General features: G+C 42.0%; 1 pseudogene; it reads right to left on the bottom strand.

The window, feature by feature from the left end:
- Positions 1-7,726: 7,726 nt before the first annotated feature.
- LOC122675246 lies at positions 7,727-8,694 on the bottom strand (annotated as a pseudogene).
- Positions 8,695-12,868: the final 4,174 nt, after the last annotated feature.

A 12,868-nucleotide genomic window follows, 5' to 3' on the forward strand; every position in this document is an offset into this window, starting at 1 on the left:
AGAGGGAGGTGGGAGGGAGGATCGGGATGGGGAATACGTGTAACTCTATGGCTGATTCATATCAATGTATGACAAACCCCTCCCCCCAAAAAAACCAATAATTAAAAAAAAAAAAAGAAAGAAATTTCCCTGAGCAAGAAGCAGGAGTCAAAAAGGATCTGTACTATAAGATTAGGTTGTTTCTGTTTTACAATTTTTTTTTTTTTTAGTGTTTAGTTTAATAAATGCTCGTTGAGCAGTAAGTCAAATAAAATCTGGTAGACACTGGAGGTAGCCTACATCACTATGTCACCCAACACATGTTTCCCTTTTTCCTGGTTAATGATATCTAATGCTTATTCCGATGATCCATGGGCTTCAGGGGACTTGATACTCATCTTCTGCTTTAGGGATGGAATATTTCACATGGGATGTGGTGTTCAACTTAAGCTAAAAGGTATCACCACAATGACTGGATCAGAGAAGGACAAATCCAACCCTGGCTAAGCTCAAGATTTTGGTTCAAAAGTGGATGAGGGAATGTGGTCTTCTTTCCTGCAAGTGAACAAGAAAGCATGTGGGTCCTGGAGACTCAGACAGTCTCCTGGAGGCTCTTGAAACCATGAGGAGGAGAAACCTGACAAAAATGGAGCCAACAATGAACATGTAGATTTGAGAAACAGAGAGAAACTGAGTACTAATTCCATCATTTCAGCATTTGGTTAGAGCCTGGCCTGAAACTCTGGACTGTTCAGTTATATGAGCAATTATATCTCTGTATTGCCTAAATCAGTCCATTTTATTTAATTTAAAATAACACACAGAGAAGGAGTCAAGATGGTGGAATAGGAAGACCCAGGATTCCTTTCTCCTCACAACTACATCAAGAGTTCAGTTCAATCACTCAGTCATGTCCAACTCTTTGTGTGACCCCATGGACTGCAGCGTGACAGCCTTCCCTGTCATCACCAACTCCCGGAGCTTGTTTTATCTCAGGTGCATCAAGTCGGTGATGCCATCCAACCATGTCATCCTCTGTCGTCCCCTTCTCCTCCTGCCTTCATTCTATCCCAGCATCACGGTCTTTTCTAGTGAGTCAGTATTTCGCATCAGGTGGCCGAAGTATTGGAGCTTCAGCTTCAGCATCAGTTCTCCAATGAATATTCAGAATTGATTTCCTTTAGGATTAACTTGCTTGATCTCCTTGCAGTCCAAGGGAATCTCAAGAGTCTTCTCCAACACCACTGTTCAAAAGCACCAATTCTTCAGTGGTCCATTCTTTATGGTTCAATTATCACATCCATGTTTGTCTACTGGAAAAACAATAGCTTTCAGCAAAATAATGTCTCTGCTTTTTAATATGCTGTCTAGGTTTGTCATAGCTTTTCTTCCAAGGACTCTACACATGGACATCACCAGATGGTCAACACTGAAATCAGATTGATTATATTATTTGCAGCCAAAGATGGAGAAGCTCTATACAGTCAGCAAAAACAAGAATGGGAGTGGACTGTGGCTCAGGTCATGAACTCCTTATTGCCAAATTCAGACTTAAATTGAAGAAAGTAGGGAAAACCACTAGACCATTCAGGTATGACCTGAATCAAATCCCTTACGATTATACAGTGGAAGTGAGAAACAGATTCAAGGGATTAGATCTGATAGACAGAGTGCCTGGAGAACTATGGGTGGAGGTTCATGACATTGTACGGGAGGCAGTGATCAAGACCATCCCCAAGAAAAAGAAATGCAAAAAGGCTAAATGATTGTCTGAGGAGGCCTTAAAAATAGATGAGAAAAGAAGAGAAGCTAAAGGTAAAGGAGAAAAGGAAAGCTATTCCCATCTGAATGCAGAGTTCCAAAGAATAGCCAGGAGAGATAAGAAAGCCTTCCTCAGCGATCAATGCAAAGAAATAGAGGAAAACAATAGAATGGGAAAGACTAGAGATCTCTTCAGGAAAATTAGAGATACCAAGGGAACATTTCATGCGAAGTTGGGCACAATAAAGGACAGAAATGGTATGGACCTAACACAAGCAGAAGATATTAAGAAGAGGTGGCAAGAATACACAGAAGAACTATAAAAAAAAAAAGAGATCTTTCTTCGTGACCCAGATAACCACGATGGTGTGATCACTCACCTAGAGCCAGATATCCTGGAATGCAAAGTCAAGTGGGCCTTAGGAAGCATCACTACAAACAAAGCTAATAGAGGTGATGGAATTTCCAGTTGAGCTGTTTCAAATCCTAAAAGATGATGCTGTGAATGTGCTGCACTCAATATGCCAGCAAATTTGGAAAACCCAGCAGTGGCCATAGGGCTGGAAAAGGTCAGCTTTCATTCCATTCCCAAAGAAAGGCAATGTCAGAGAATGTTCCGACCACCATACAACTCAACAGCATATCAAGAGTACATCTACAAATGGAACAGTTCTCCCAGAGTGCCTGCTGAACATTAGTGGAAGACTTCAGGCACCTAAAAGGACAAGAAAAATCTCTTCACAACTAGATAGGAAAAGGAAAACAGGAATCAAAAAATGGACCAGCTTCTCTGGCAGGAAGCTGAAGGTGAGAAGAGATTTTCCCAATCAGAAACACGCCCCTCCCCCCCATGGTGGGGAAATAAGCCGAGACAGAAAGGGATATTTGGGGGATTGAAGGAGAACATAGTGGATGGTCTGTGGAAGGCAGGACAGGGTAAGAACTGTGTACATGGTCCATGCCCCAGACCTGCCCGCCCCAGCCTGAGTAGTGTGTTTCATTGCAGGGTGGGCTGGGTGCTGGAAAGTGGGGGTCTGGAGCTCAAACTCAGGGAGGGGACAGCTGTTGGCTGTGAAAAGACAGCCTGAAGGGACAGGAGTAAAATAATATACAATGTGTTCTTCTCTTTTGCATTTCCATGTATATGACCTTCTCTCTAGTCTGTCAAAGTTACCTACTAACCATGAGGGTGGGGATGATTAGGACTCCTGAAAAAGGAATTTATTGAGAAAAAAAATAGAGTCAAAGTTCAGTTCGCTACTTGAGTGCAGAAAGGAGAAGAAAGTGAGAGTAAAAGTAAACAGATAGACTCTTATATTGTGACCTTAGTCTTCCAAGCAGAAATTCCAAAGCTATGGGGAAGCCAAGAGTAGAAAGAGCTTCAGTTCCACTCCTGATGTGAATGAGGGAGGAGGAAGCCTCACGGATGGCTTTGCACCAACACAGGATGGCAAAACAGAGGGAAAGTGAATGTGGCATAGTCAAGGCAGAAAAGTGGGGCTGGGGTGACACTCCTGACTCTTCTCTTACTCTTGTAGAGTGTGGAAGGGATCCAGACGCTCCTGTCTGCACTGTGAGGGATATGGAAAATAACTGATCATGCAGTTCGTCTGACCAGAAGGTCACCATGGTGGCAGCAAAGTGACCTTGTAGCCAAAAGATGTTTGCAGATTTCTCAGGCTAGAAATCCTCTGGAAGTCATAGCCAGACATCAAGGGGATCCATAGTGCTAGTAGGAAGCAATCAAGGCCAGAGATGACTTCCCTGCTGACTCCTTGACTCTCCCTATTGATGATTCCTCATTTGATTTTTAACTTTTTGTTTGTTAACATCTTTTCCTCTGCAATTTTCTATGACTTGTGATTTTGGATGTGTTTGATAGAGTGCTTATGTATTTGCATTTTGTAACTTAACTTCTAAAAAATTATGGCAAATATGCATAACATGAATTTACCATTTTAACTATTTTAAAGTGTACATATCTATTCCTGGTCAGGGAACTAAGATCCTACATGCCACAGAGCAACTAAGCCTATGCACCACAACTCCTGAGCCCATGTGCTTTGGAGCCCACACCACAACTAGCGAAAAGCCTGAGTGCCACAATGAAAGATCCCACGTGCTGCAATTAAGACTCATTGCAGCAAAATAAAATGTTAAAAATTAAAAAAATAAACTGTATGATTCTACGTTGGCAAACATTCTCTGATATAAATTGTACCATTGTTTTCTTAGGTCAGTCTCCCAAAGCATTAGAAATAAAAATGAAAATAAACAAATGGGACCTAATCAAAGGTACAAGCTTCTACACAGCAAAGGAAGACATAAGAAAGAAAAATGAAAAAAGACAACATACAGAATGGGAGAAAATATTTGCAAATGATGTGACTGACAAGGGCTTAATTTCCAAAATATACAAACAATCATACAACTCAACAGCAAAGAAACAACTCAATCAAAACATGGGCAGAAGACCTAAAGAGAAATTTCTCCAAAGAAGGAATGCAGATAGCCAATAGGCACATGAAAATGTACTCATTGCTAATTATTAAAGAATTGCAAATCAAAACTACAATGAAGTACTGTCACAAGAAGGGAGACCCCTTCCAGGGCCCAAGGGTAGGCTCTTTTCTAATGCTCAGAAATGACTTGTGTGAGGAGAAACACACTGACAAAGCAAGAGACTTTATTGGGAAGGGGTGCCTGGGTAGAGAGCAGCAGGTTAAGAGAACCCGAGAAAACTGCTCTGCCACAAAGCTTGCAGGCTCAGGTTTTATGGTGATAGGGTTAGTTTCCAGGTTGTCTCTGGCCAATCTTTCTGACTCAGAGTTCTTCCTCGTGGCACATGCATCATTCGGCAAAGATGGATTCCAGCAAGGAGAACTCTGGGAGGTTTGTAGGACATAGGAACTGGTGCCCCTCTCTTCTTTTGACCTTTCCAGAATTCTTCCTGTTGGTGGTAGCTTGCTAGTTATGAGTTACTTACCAGGACCTCCTGTTGTAAGATAACTTCTGTAAGAAGTTACAATCCTGCCTGGCCAAGGTGGGCCAGTCAGTGGTTTCCCTGAAAGTATCACCTCATGCCAGTCAGAATGGTCATCAAAAAGTCTACAAATAACAAATGCTGGAGATGGTGTGGAGAAAAGGGAACCCTTCTACACTGTTGGTGGGAATGTAAGTTGATGCAGCCATGGTGGAAAACAATGTGGAGGTTCCTCAGAAAACTATAAATAGAATTACCATATGATCCAGTAATCCCACTTTTGGGCATATATCCAGGCAAGCTGTAATTCCAAAAGATATGTGCACCCCTATGTTCATAGCAGCACTAGTCACAATGGCCAAGACATGAAAACAACCTGAATGTCCACTGACAGACGAATGAATAATGAAAATGTGGTACATATATACCACGACTCAGCCATAGAAAAGAGTGAAATTGGGTCATTTGTAGAGACATGGATGGACCTAGGGCTTCCCTTGTGGCTCAGCTGGTAAAGAATCCGCCTGCAATGTGGAAGACCTGGGTTCCATCCCTGGGTTGGGAAGATCCCCTGGAAAAGGGAAAGGCTGACATTCCAGTATTCTGGCCTGGACAATTCCATGGACTGTATAGTCTATAGGGTCGCAAAGAGTCGGACATGGCTGAGTGATTTTCACTTTCACGGATGGACCTAAAGACGGTCATACAGACTGAAGTAAGTCAGAAAGAGAAAAGCAGATATCGTATATTAATGTACACATGTGGAATCTGAAAAAAATTGGTATAGACAATCTTATTCACAAAGCAGAAATAGAGACACAGACATAGAGAATAAATGTATGGATACCAAGGGGTAATTCTCTAAGCTAGGCTTCAACAATACGTGAACCATGAACTTCCAGATGTTCAAGCTGGTTTTAGAAAAGGCAGAGGAACCAGAGATCAAATTGCCAACATCCGCTGGATCATCAAAAAAGCAAGAGAGTTCCAGAAAAACATCTATTTCTGCTTTATTGACTATGCCAAAGCCTTTGACTGTGTGGATGCTGTGGAAAATTCTTCAAGAGTTGGGAATACCAGACCACCTGACCTGCTTCTTGAGAAATCTGTATGCAGGTCAGGAAGCAGCAGTTAGAACTGGACATGGAACAACAGACTGGTTCCAAATAGGAAAAGGAGTATGTCAAGGCTGTATATTGTCACCATGCTTATTTAACTTATCTGCAGAGTACATCATGAGAAACGCTGGGCTGGAAGAAGCACAAGCTGGAATCAAGATTTCTAGGAGAAATATCAATAACCTCAGATATGCAGATGACACCACCCATATGGCAGAAAGCAAAGAAGTAAAGAGCCTCTTGATGAAAGTGAAAGAGAAGAGTGGAAAAAGTTGGCTTAAAGTTCAACATTCAGAAAACAAAGATCATGGCATCTGGTCCCATCACTTCATGGCAAATAGATGGAGAAACAAGGGAAACACTGACAGACTTTATTTTAGGGGGGCTCCAAAATCACTGCAATGGTGACTGCAGCCATGAAGTTAAAAGATGCTTGCTCCTTGGAAGAAAAGTTATGACCAACCTAGACAGTATATTAAAAAGCAGAGACATTACTGTGTCAACAAAGGTCAACCTAGTCAAGGCTATAGTTTTTCCAGTAGTCATGTACAGATGTGAGAGTTGGGCTATAAAGAAAGCTGAGCACTGAAAAATTGATGCTTTTGAACTGTGGTGTTAGAGAAGACTCTTGAGAGTCCCTTGGACTGCAAGGAGATCCAACTAGTCCATCCTAAAGGAAATCAGTCCTGAATATTCATTGGAAGGACTGATGTTGAAGCTGAAACTCCAATACTTTGGCCACCTGATGTGAAGAGCTGACTCATTTGAAAAGCTCCTGACGCTGGGAAAGATTGAAGGCGGGAGGAGAAGGGGACTTTAACAGAGGATGAGATGGTTGGATGGCACCACCAACTCAGTGGACAAGGGTTTGAGTAAACTCTGGGAGTTCGTGATGGACAGGGAGGCCTGGCGTGCTGCAGTTCATGGTGTTGCAAAGAGATGGACACAACTGAGCTACTGAACTGAACCAAGGGGGAAAGTGGTGGTGGTGAAATGAATTGGGAGATTGGGATTGATAAATACAATTTATTGATACTATGTATAAAATAGATAACTAATGAGAAACTACTGTATAGCACAGGGAATGCTCTGCAGTGACTTAAATGGAAGGAAAACCAAACAAGAGGAGATATATGTATGTATGTATATATGTACATACATACACATGTATAGCTGATTCATATTGCTGTATGGTAGAAACTAACACAACGTTGTAAAACAACTACACTCCGATAAATTTTTTTTAAACATACAGGTATGCCTGTGTTCATAGCAGCACTATTTATAATAACCAAGTTATGGAAAAGACGTAAATGTCCATTGACAGACAGATGAAGAAAATATGATAGATATATACAACGGAATATTTTGTATGGGTGACCCTCTTAACAGTGAACTCCAGGTCGCAACACAGTAACTCTCAGTTCAAACTACACCAGGGTTTCTGAAGACAAGAGCTTCTCCACCAAAGCAGGTTGTAAATAAATTTTGAATGTAACCTAGTATCACCCTGAAGGAATTCTAACTCCACACTGTTGGGGTAGTTCACCAAAATGACTTCAGAGTAGACTAACCTTACACAGCACATTTTTTAAAAGACACATTTATTCAGCATTATGATCACACTATTACATTTAGCAATTGACAACATGGGTGCAAAAGAAAAGAAATCTACCTTAAAATCCTTTGTTGGAATGCTTTATACTTTGCACAGAACAGAAACTAAAACAACCTGTTATACAATTAGTCACAAATACAATCCTTGAGTTTTTTGCCCATACACATGAGTATTGCCTAAAACATGTTTTCTTTATAGCAGCTAGGCCTTGTCACCACTGTACTTGCCTAAAAGTTCATAAATCAGTTGTAACCTGTAGCCTCCCTGTCACTTCTCTGGCTTTCCTCTCCTGCTAAGCTTTGTTTTCTGGGAGTAATTAAAACTTTCTGTCACTGCCATAGTTACTTGTGGTTTGGCAAAATATTGGCCTCCCACCACCATTGGGGCCAGGACTTTTGTCTCCAAAGTTTCCTTCTTTCATGGGTCCAAAATCTGAAGATCAATTGTCATAATTGCCAAGAGCACTGTAGCTTCCACCACCTCCAAAATCGCTTACATCATTACCAAGCCCATTATAGCCATCCCCATTGCCACCGTATCCACAACCACCACCACAGCTCCCACCAAAGCCACCTCGACCACTGAAGTTTCCTCCACAACCAAGGTGGTCATTTCCATCAAAACCACCTCCATGACCACCACCAAAGTTTCCAGAACCACGTTGACCTCTTTGGCTGAATGAAGCACTAGCCATCTCTTGCTAAGATAGGGCTTCTTTTACTTCACAGTTGTGGCCATTCCCAGTGTGGTATTTCTGAATGACAATCTTGTCTACGGAGTCAGGGTCATCAAAGGTTACAAAGCCTCTCTTTTTGCCACTGCCTTGGTCAGCTGTGATTTCAATAGTCTCAATTTTCCGATACTATTTAAAATAATCTTTTACGTGATATTCTTCAGTGTCTTCTTTAATGCCATCAACAAAAATCTTTTTCCCAGTTAAGTGGGCACCAGGTCTTTGATGATCTTCTCTTGACATGGCCTACTTTGGTTCCAAAAACTCTTTCATCCAACTTGTGTGGCCTTGCATTCATGGCTGCATCCACCTCCTTCACAGCGGCCTACCTGACAAACTGGAAGCTTCTGGAGCACTTGGGGTTTGGATCCCTCATTCCTACATAGTCTGTGAGTTATTCAAAATGGCTCCTCAGACTCTCATCGGTTGTGTCAAAGCTCAGTCCTCTGATGAAGAGCTTCCACAGCTGTTTGGGCTCTTTGGGAGACTCAGATTTAGACATGACATCAGTGGAAGGGGGTACACTTCAACGATGATTATTCTGTGGTATTCATGAGCAGAAAAGAAGATCAATAAATTTTTTAAAATATTAAGATTTCTGGGAATTGTCTGGTGGTCCAGTGGTTAGGATTTGATGCTTTCACTGCTACGGACCAGGGTTCCATCCCTGGTGGGGAAACTAAGATCCATCAAGCCTTGTGGCAAAACTGAAAATAAATCAAGATTTCTACCTCATATTTAAAAAAATAGAGGATCTTTCAGCACTGGATTTGAATTTCCTTAAGGTCTCTGAAGCTGAATGAACATCTACTCTCCCTATACAGCATTGTCTTCAGACATGATCTCCACAGATTTTGTTTTTACATGTTTTACTTATGGAGAGTGATGTACTTTTGGGCCCCTGTAATCATAAAAGCAAACATTAATTTAGTGCTTACTGAGTGCCCAACATTGTCCTCCTCAATACTTTACATGTATTAATTAATTTAATCCTCATAACATCCCTGTATAGTAGGTTATCATTGTCCCTTTTTCTGATAAGGAATCTGAAGCACAGAGTTAGTAAGTGGTGTAGTCAGCAAATGTGGTGAAGTGAAAGTTGCTCAGTCGTGTCTGACTCTTTGTGACCCCATGGGCTATACAGTCAATGGAATTCTCCAGGCCAGAATACTAGAGTGGGTAGCTTTTCCCTTTTCCAGGGGATCTCCCCAACCCAGGGATTGAACCCAGGTCTCCCTTATTGCAGGTAGATTCTTTACCAGATGAGCCACAGCAAATGTGGTAATAGGGCACTAAATGTTAATGAAAACAGAATTGATTGAGGGGAAAACAGAAAGCTCTGCATACTGTTGGTGCCCTTTGTTTTGTACACAATTTGAAGGCTAAAGCAAGCGCTTGATCTTTGAGATAGCAAGTTGCTTACGTATTTCAAGGTTTGTGGTGGTGTGCCAGGTATTTGGGGCTTTCCTGGTGGTTCAGTTGGTAAAGAATCTGCCTGCAATGCAGGAGGCCCAGGTTGGATCCCTGGGTCAGGAAGATCCCCTGGAGAAGGAAATGGCAACCCATTCCAGTATTCTTACCTGGAGAATTCCCGTACAGAGGAGCATTTGAGTTAACGACAATCTGAATGCTCCTGAAATGGGTTGTTACTGTGTGCCGCCCTGTGTGGACATGCAAACCAATTCTTAGCTGTTTAGCCCAGAGTGCTACAAGTATTGGGCTTTGTGTCTAATCCCAAGAGTGAAGTTGTGGTGGCACTGATGGGTGGAACATGTATTTTCACAATGGTGATCAGGAACTCTAGCAACTTTTTCAGGCTTTCAGGAATTTGAACCATTTCCTGGGATCAGAAAAGCGGCCTTTAAATAAAGGCTGTATGTATATGGAAACTCAGAACAAAAGTATTTTTAAAAAATCTTTTCTGGCACCTCTTTCTGTAGGAACAGCAAGATATTTCACTGTATTTTTTTAGTTGAAAGACTATTTCAGCTGCCATGCTTCTCATGTCAACATGATGTAATTTTCAAAAGAAACGCAATTCTAATATTAAAAAATTGAAAAGCAAATGTAAATCTTAACTGAAGTTTCTTTGAGAAGAACTTGTAGTGGACATGTTCTATTTTCCACCTGCCTATCACTTTACAGTTTTTTTTTTTCTGATAATATAACCTTGATTTTCCTTTGGAGAATGATTCATCCCCCATTCTTTGTCCCCTGGACTAAAGCATATGGTTGAGTATATAATCCAGAGTTTACTAATGAGAATAAGATTTTATTGGAACCACTAGGAAATATGTACTTTGTTTCTACTGGAATGATTAGCTATAAGGATGATATAGGTTCACACTGGGGAAAGGTGAAGAGGTGGGGAAAAATCACTGCATGGGAGTAAACAGTTTGAAGGCAACAGAGAGGGAACGACCATATTTGATAACATTGTTTGCACCCTGGATCCAGCCATACCTGCAGCTATCTATTTACAATTTTTTTTCTGTTAAATCAGTTTGCATTTTTGACACTTGCCAGAAAAAGTTCTCAATATTATAGCACAAAAGAAGAATTCCACTTAATACACATAACGAAATATTTAAAAATCCTTCCCCCTGTTTCTCTGTATCTCTCAGTATCATTCAGAATGGCACCTGCGCTAAGTTCCTAGTTTTACTGTCTCAAACCTCCCAGAAACCTCTCTTAAACTCAGATTACTCTCTATCTTCATTTTTCTCACTCTGATTCTCAAAACTTTTCAGGTTCTCTTCCTCCCCCACTTCCTTCAAGAGAAACATAAACTGTAGCTGAGTTTTGTGCATCAGTCTAGCCTTCTGAGGCTCCTTTTGCTTCTATACCTCTATTCCTTACCTAGATCAGCACAGTTAGTGCCCAGGCTGCTTTCTGAACAACGAAGGATCCTTTCTCTTCAAATTGATGAAAGGCCAAAAATACATGTTAAATATTCTGTTCTGACCTCATTTGTATTCAGTACAAATAGTGTACATTAATTCTGTTTGCCAACAGCTACTCCTGGGGTTACCTTTCAGTAAATTTTGTCAAGATAGTGCCTCAGTGTTGTGTTTTGTCTGTATGATTTGTTTAAGAGGGTGGGGTGGGGTGAGGAAAAATTAAGTTAGTTAAACCAGTTTGATAGTCCTTACAAGTCAGAGAAATGGCCAGGAAACCCAACTAACATGAGTGCTATGGGCAATTGCTTCTCACTATTGCCTTTCATTTCTCCCTCTTTGGGAACATTCTTTGGGTTTTCTACAGAAACAGCTGGAGACTCTCACTGACAATTGCCTCACTCAGCAGCTCCTTCATAAACACATTTTTTCAGACACTGTGCCCAAGACTCTTGAAGTGTTCCAAGGAGTTTGACTCATTCAAAGGCAGCCCAGCTGCAGTTGGAAGGGCACCAGCTCTTGCTCCATAAAGGTCTAGATTGTCTCTACATTAAGAGGCATCCAAAAGTTCCGCTATGCTGTACACTCAGATGACCCCCGGCCCTTTTGTGAACACATTGATTGTGAGTAGTCTGAAACACATTCTTGGGTCTACTCTAACTGTCTTTGATGGCCTCAGGCTGGGGAACCCAGTGGGGAGACCACCATGATGGCTGCCCAGAGCCTGAGAACTATCAGGATGAGTCTGGGAGACATCTCACCTTGTAAAAGTCCCATCTTTCTTTGACACTTTTTTTAATTGAATCTTCCCAACCACAGTAAAGTCAAAGTCTGTTATAGTATCTTGAAATGGTAGGAAAAAGGTGGGAGGATAACGATGGCATGGCACATCAGGGGATAGTTGAGAATTTAACAAAGGGACTATTTAAAAAGATGTGGGCAAAAAATAAAGAAAGAAAGAAAAAGATCTGGGCAGGGTTAAAGGAAACCTCTGGGAACCATAGGCTTCCCAGGTGGCTCAATGGTAAAGAATCCACTTGCCAATGCAGAAGACCTGGGTTCTATCCCTGGGTTGAGAAGATCCCCTGGAGGAGGGCACTGCAACCCACTCTAACATTCTTGCCTGGAGAATCTCATGGATAGAGAAGCCTGGTGGGCTATAGTCCATAGTGTCACAAAGAGTCAGACACCACAGATCCACTGAGCATGCACGTACTGGGAACCATAACTAGCCCCAGGTTTGTAGGGGCAGAGGCAGCAGGTGGTAAACAGAACTAAGAGAGAACTGTAGGAGAAGGCCATAGCATTGGAGAAATGGTGGTCAGATAAAGAATGCAGCCACAGCTAACAGAGTGGCCCTCTGATGCTGCAAGGGGGAGGTCCTGAATAATATCCTGCCTTGTGATCCATTGGTGGCTCAGCAGTAAAGAATCTGTCTGCAGAGCAGGAGCCACAGGAGTTCAGTCCCTGGGTCAGGAAGATCCCCTGGAGAAGGAAATGGCAACCCATTCAAGTATTCTCTCCTGGAGAATCCGCATGGTCAGAGGAGCCTGGCAGGCTACAGTCCATAGGGTCACAAAGAGTGGGACACGACTGAAGCCACTTAGTGTGCAAGCACTGTGATCCATCTCCTGCAGGTGCCTTCCATTGGCCAACACCAGGCAAAAAGCCAGAGGACAGTTGATGCCATCCATAAAAGTCAGCCCTGGGTCACAGAGCGGGGTGCTGAGTGGGTCTGGAAGGACACGGGGAAAACCTGCAGTCACTTCCTATCTTTTC

The sequence above is a fragment of the Cervus elaphus genome, chromosome 19 (assembly GCF_910594005.1).
Source record: "Cervus elaphus chromosome 19, mCerEla1.1, whole genome shotgun sequence".
In the NCBI taxonomy this organism is placed as follows: domain Eukaryota; kingdom Metazoa; phylum Chordata; class Mammalia; order Artiodactyla; family Cervidae; genus Cervus; species Cervus elaphus.